Source organism: Ovis canadensis, chromosome 3, assembly GCF_042477335.2.
Source record: "Ovis canadensis isolate MfBH-ARS-UI-01 breed Bighorn chromosome 3, ARS-UI_OviCan_v2, whole genome shotgun sequence".
Taxonomy (NCBI): domain Eukaryota; kingdom Metazoa; phylum Chordata; class Mammalia; order Artiodactyla; family Bovidae; genus Ovis; species Ovis canadensis.
Genome location: NC_091247.1, coordinates 37,030,513 through 37,036,899, shown reverse-complemented (window position 1 = coordinate 37,036,899; position 6,387 = coordinate 37,030,513). Strand labels below are relative to the sequence as shown.

Below are 6,387 nucleotides of genomic sequence, written 5' to 3'. Positions count from 1 at the left end.
CGACTGAGCGTCTTCACTTTCACTTTTCACTTTCATGCATTGGAGAAGGAAATGGCAACCCACTCCAGTGTTCTTGCCTGGAGAATCCCAGGGACAGGGGAGTCTGGTGGGCTGCCGTCTATGGGGTCGCACAGAGTCGACACGACCGAAGCGACTTAGCAACAGCAGCAGCATTTGATTCTTCACCAAGCCCCAAAACTCACCAGTATTTTCCTTCAGTTCAGATAAAAACCTGAAAATTAAAGGCAAAAACAAATTAATGAGAAAAAACTTTAGAAGTTTAAATTTTCCTCATCTCATGAAAAGCTCACTTATCAAAAAAACCACCAGGAAAACCCCAGGTTTAGAAAGTTGATTTAGGGTAAAACCTGATGGGTCTGAACTGATGGTGGCCTGCCCTTTAGAAATAAAGAGTTTACCATTGGAGATAATATAATGAATATGGAAGAGAAATAAAAAGAAAATTTGAGAGATTTGATATTTCCTTGTTTGATTTGTGTTATATCTTTATTAACTTGAATAAATTGACAGTTCATACTATTGAAACTTTCCCACCAAGAACATGGTATGTCTCCCCATTTATTCAAGTGTTCTTTTAGGTCTTCCAGTGACGCGTCATGATATAGCTATCTTCCTTTAGCTTGTTCTTATCTTCTTAGATTTAAATTTAGATATAGTATATATTTCTGGGGATATTATGGACTGGATTATGCTCCCCTGATTCTTATGTTGTAGCCCTAATCCCTATCTCAGAATATGACTGGATATTGAGATAAGGCCTTGGCCTTTAAAGAGTTTATTAAATTTAAATGAGGTTGTTAGATTAGGCCTGAGAACAGTCTGACTGGTATCCATGTGAAAAAAGAGATTGGGATATACAAAGAGACACCAGGGTGTGTGGGCACAGGGAGAAGATGGCCACTTGCAAACAAAGGAGAGAGGTTTCCACTAGAAACCAAACCTGCTGGCTCCTTGATCTTGGACTTCCGGTCCCCAGAACCCTGAGAAATTGATTTCTGTAATTTAAGCTACCCAATCTGTGGTATTTTGTTGTGCCAGCTCTAGCAATCTAACACAGGGGGTTACTGTGAATAGAAACTTCTCCTATTAGCTATTATAACGCTAATGGGTCATTTGTTATTTTTATAGTAAAGATAATGATTTTGTAGTTTATTTTTCCTGAATTTTCTGTGTAGAAATTTGAATATTTCTGTCAAACAAATTCCTAGAAGTTATTGCTATTTTGTAAAGTTTCTTATTTTAAATAAAGGATGGTCCTCTCTCGCCTCCGCGCTTCCAAGATGACCAAGAAAAGAAGGAACAACGGTCGTGCCAAAAAGGGCCGCGGCCACGTGCAGCCTGTTCGCTGCACCAACTGTGCCCGATGCGTGCCCAAGGATAAGGCCATTAAGAAGTTCGTCATTCGGAACATCGTAGAGGCGGCAGCCGTCAGGGACATTTCTGAAGCGAGTGTTTTCGACCGCTACGTGCTTCCCAAGCTGTATGTGAAACTACATTACTGCGTGAGTTGTGCCATTCACAGCAAGGTAGTCAGGAATCGCTCTCGGGAAGCCCGTAAGGACCGAACACCTCCACCCCGATTTAGACCTGTGGGTGCTGCCCCACGTCCTCCACCAAAGCCCATGTAAGGATCCAAGTCCTTAAAGCCTGAAGAAATATTGGTGTCTCTGAAAAGACAATAAAATGGAAATTATACTTTATGTAGCATGTTGAATATATGTTGCCAGATGGAGTGGGGGTTGTGTACATTTGGTCTCCCCAGTTTGCATAGCTTAGGGGTGGGGGTGAGGAATTAGGGCATCTGTGTTTGATTAATTCAGCCTGGCAAATGGTTTAAGTTGGTGTCTTTAAAATGGGGAGGAAACTAGCAGAGTGAGGAGTGCATCAGGAAGTCACTTAGGCTAAGGTGTGCATTCCTCTTGTGGCAACATGAAGACTTTAATAAACGTCCGCAACTTGCATAAGGGGATCTGTATTCAGGTCCTTAACCTCAGGTCAAGTTTACATGCCTACCTTGGTCTGCTGCTAAGCTAATCACCCAGCCTTCATCTTTCTGTGGTACATTGCTTTATGGGGTGACAATGCCCTGAATGCCAGGCATTCGTAGAAATTTGTGGAAGTCCCATACGAGGGGGGTTTTGCAAAAAGTCTGGGAAAAGGCTGTAGTCTGTGTGATAATGGCTCATTTGTCTCAGAGTTCAGAAATTAGAGTTCCCAGCTAGCAATACACGGTTGACCCTTTAACAGCATGGGTTTAACTGCAGGGGGCAGGGGCGGTTTTGTTTTTAGTAAATACTACGCGATTCACAGTTGGTTGAAACCTTAAGTGTGAAAGTACAGACAGATTCAAAAGGCTAACTCTAAAATATATGGATTTTTGAAGAGATGGTGCCCCTAACCAGTGCTTTGTTCAAGGGTCAAATGTACACGTATATTTGAAAAATTTATATGTAAATGTTTGCTAAGGCCTTTGCTGGTTAGGTTATATGATTTTTTTTCCTTAAGCTAAACTAGTAGCTTGGAAGTTTTGATTAAAGTACACATTGTTCTGGAAAAAAAATAAATAAATAAAGGATGGATATGTAATTTTATCAAATACCTTTTTACTGTATTTTGGGATAAACATTTCCACCTTTATTATATTTCTTTATATATTACAATTACCAGCGTTGTAACCCAACGTTACACCAAATGTACATTTCTTGAAGAAAATTAATCACTTGACATATGCTAACTCTGACATTCTTTGAGTCCAGAAAACAAGAAACAGGAATATTCCAACATACACCAACATACCATGGTGCTTTATTCTGGTTGCTGATTATACTTTCTGGCCTAAATTGTCTGATATTCCCCCAAATGGGTGAGTCAATATAACTGCAAACCCTGGGTCAGGCTTTCAGAATTCCCCTCTGTTGCTGTTTCCTTGGACCTCTCCTTTGCCCCAATGTGACAATGGCAACCCACTCCAGTACTCTTGCCTGTAAAATCCCATGGATGGAGGAGCCTGGTAGGCTACAGTCCATGGGGTTGTTAGGAGTTGGACACAACTAAGTGGCTTCACTTTCACTTTTCACTTTCATGCATTGGAGAAGGAAATGACAACCCACTCCAGTATTCTTGCCTGGAGAATCCCAGGGATTGGGGAGCCTGGTGGGCTGCCATTTATGGGGTCGCACAGAGTTGGACACGACTGAAGTGACTTAGCAGCAGCAGCAGCAGCAGCAGCAGCAGCAGCAGCAGCCTTCCCTTACTGTGACTTCCCTGGCTACCACACTGGAGCTACTGCTTTATAGGTATGACCACTTTTCAAGTGTGTGCTTCATGCGCAGTCTCCTATTGCCTCCTCATACTTCCCAAGACCTAGTAAACCTCCTTGCTCCACAAGCTTGAAACATGTGGGCCTCCACCCACCTGTCTTATTCTCTGCAGATAGTTATGCTTCATAATAAGTCAGATGAAGACTTGGAAGTGAACTACTTCAAAGTTTCTCCACTGTGTTTCTTCCTACATCACCTATTTTCTTGGTACTTTCTTCTGTGTTGGATGAAAACAGTTTTTCTTCTTTTCTAAAGTCTGATGGACATCTATACCTGGATAAAAGTCTGAAGCTTGACTTTTATCTCAGCTTGTCCTAAATAGAATCCATATTTCCTCTCTCAAGAGCAGAGACAAAAAAAAATTTGCTTAGGACTAGGATGGTCACTCCCTTCTCATGTCTGTTAATGGACCACAGTCCACAACAACCTCCAACATGCACAACTTCTACAATTGCTCTAAGTATTCATTGGACTCATATACATACATACAAGTGCCTTGTCCTCACATCTAACACTATAGTTTGTGGGACACCTTCTGTCCCACAAAGTTGTCTATTTTTATCTTTCCCCTTGCTTTATATTGATATCTGAGAGCCAAAGAATTGATGCTTTTGAACTGTGGTGTTGGAGGAGACTCTTGAGAGTCCCTTGGACTGCAAGGAGATCCAGTCTGTCAATCCTAAAGGAAATCAGTCCTGAATATTCATTGGAAGGACTGATGCTGAAGCTAAAACTCCAATACTTTGGCCACCTGATGCGAAGAACCGACTCATTTGAAAAGACCCCGATGCTGAGAAAGATTGAAAGCAGAAAGAGAAGGGGACGACAGAGGATGAGATGGTTGGATGGCATCACCAACACGACGGACATGAGTTTGAGTAGGCTCTAGGAGTTGATGATAGACGGAGTTCTGGTGTGCTGCAGTCCATGGGGTTGCAAAGAGTTGGACATGACTGAGTGACTGAACTGAACTGAACTGATACTGACATCACATTCATTTCCCCCCATCCATCCTGCTTCCCACAAAGTGAATGTGCCTAAACCATAAGGACCAGGACTCCATCCTAGGGAAATGAACACAGATCCTGAATGCTGCATAAAGTAGAGCTGCCAGACTAGCCTGGGATTACAGAGTTTTTACTTCAATGGCACCCCACTCCAGTACTCTTGCCTGGAAAATCCCATGGACAGAGGAGCCTGGAAGGCTGCAGTCCATGGGGTTGCTGAGGGTTGGACACGACTGAGCGACTTCACTTTCACTTTTCACTTTCACGCATTGGAGAAGGAAATGGCAACCCACTCCAGTGTTCTTGCCTGGAGAATCCCAGGGATGGGGGAGCCTGGTGGGCTGCCGTCTGTGGGGTCACACAGAGTCAGACAGGACTGAAGTGACTTAGCAGTAGCAGCAGCAAACTTATGAGAACTCTGGGTAATTTAAACAGAATAGCTCCTCTGGGAAGAAACAGATATATAAAAATATAATTTCATATTAGTAGTTAACATAAAAATATTAATAACATTTTGAGTTACAATCCTGCCACTTTACTAAAAGCTGTCTCAAAGGTCACTGATCATAAAATTCTTTTTTTTGTACCTGAAATCATCAGCCAAACATCCTTCTTCAGACTTCTTATTCTCTTGGCTTTGGCAGTAGAATGATGATACCTTCTGTCCCACAAAGTTGTCTATGTTCTAATCTCTTGGATCTGTGTATGTTACCTTACATAGCAAATGGGATTTTGCAGGTGGGATTATGTTAAGGATCTTAAAATGGGGAGATTATTCTGGATTATCCTGGTGAGCCCAATATAATGACAAGGGTCTTTATAAAAGGAAGGGAGGATGACCAACAAGCATATGGAAAGATGCTCAACATCACTAATCATTAGAGAAATATAAATCAAAACAACAATGAGATGTCACTTCACACCCATCAGGATTGCTATTCCTAAAAATAAAACAGAAAACAAAAAGTGTTGCCAAGAATGTGGAGAAATTGGAAGCCTGGTATTCTGTTTTAGGGAATGCAAAATGGTACAGCTGCTTTGGAGAAAAGTATGGAGTTTCCTCAAAAAATAAAAAAAATAGAAGTACCATATGGTCCAACAATTCTACTTCTGGACATATTCCCCAAGGAATTGAAAGCAAAGTCTTGAAGAGGTGTTTGTATACCTGTGTTCATAGCAGCATTATTCACAATAGCCAAAAGGTGGAAGTAACCTGAGTGTCCAACAACTGAATGTTTAAACAAAACGTGACCTATCCATACAGTGAAATATTATTGAGTTTGAACGAGGAAAGACATTTTGACATATGCTATGACATGAGTGAATCTTCAAGACATTATGCTAAGTGAAATAAAGCAAACACAGAAAGACAAACATTGTATCAGTCCATTTATATGTGGTATCTAGAGTAGTCAAATTCATAGAAACAGAAAGTAGCATTGTGGATGCCAAGGTTACAGGGAGGGGATATGAGGAGTTGTTGAAGTGGAGTAGAGTTTCAGTTTTGCAAGATGAAAAAGTTCTGGAAACCAGCTGCACAACAATGTGAATATATTTAATAAAACTAAACTGTACTTTTAAAAATGGTTAAGATGATAAATTTTATGTTGTGTGCTTTTCACCAACATTTAAAAAATAAATGTCTTTCTAACAAGAGAAAGACAGATGAGGTAGGAGAGTCAGAGAAGGGGATGCGAGGATGGAAGCAAAGATTGGAGTGAAGGTGAACCATGAATCATGAATGCAGCGTCAAGAAACAAGAAAAGGCAAAGGAAAGATTCTCCCTTAGAGCCACCCAAAGGAATACAACTCTGCCGACACCTTGATTTTAGCCACGTCAGACCTGTTTTGGGTTTGTATTTTTCAAAACATGAGATAATTGGACTTCCCTGGGGGTCCAGTGGTTAAGAATCTGCCTGCCAATGCAGGGGACATGGGTTTGATCCTTGGTCTGGGAAGATTCCACATGCCACAGGACAACTAAGCCTATGTGTTACACTGTGTGTTACAACTGTGGAGCCTGTGTGCTCCAACTATGA

General features: G+C 41.3%; 1 pseudogene; it reads left to right on the top strand.

Annotated features, from left to right (window-relative positions):
- The first annotated feature begins 1,270 nt into the window (after nucleotides 1–1,270).
- On the top strand, nucleotides 1,271–1,721 carry LOC138931496 (small ribosomal subunit protein eS26 pseudogene; annotated as a pseudogene).
- Nucleotides 1,722–6,387: the final 4,666 nt, after the last annotated feature.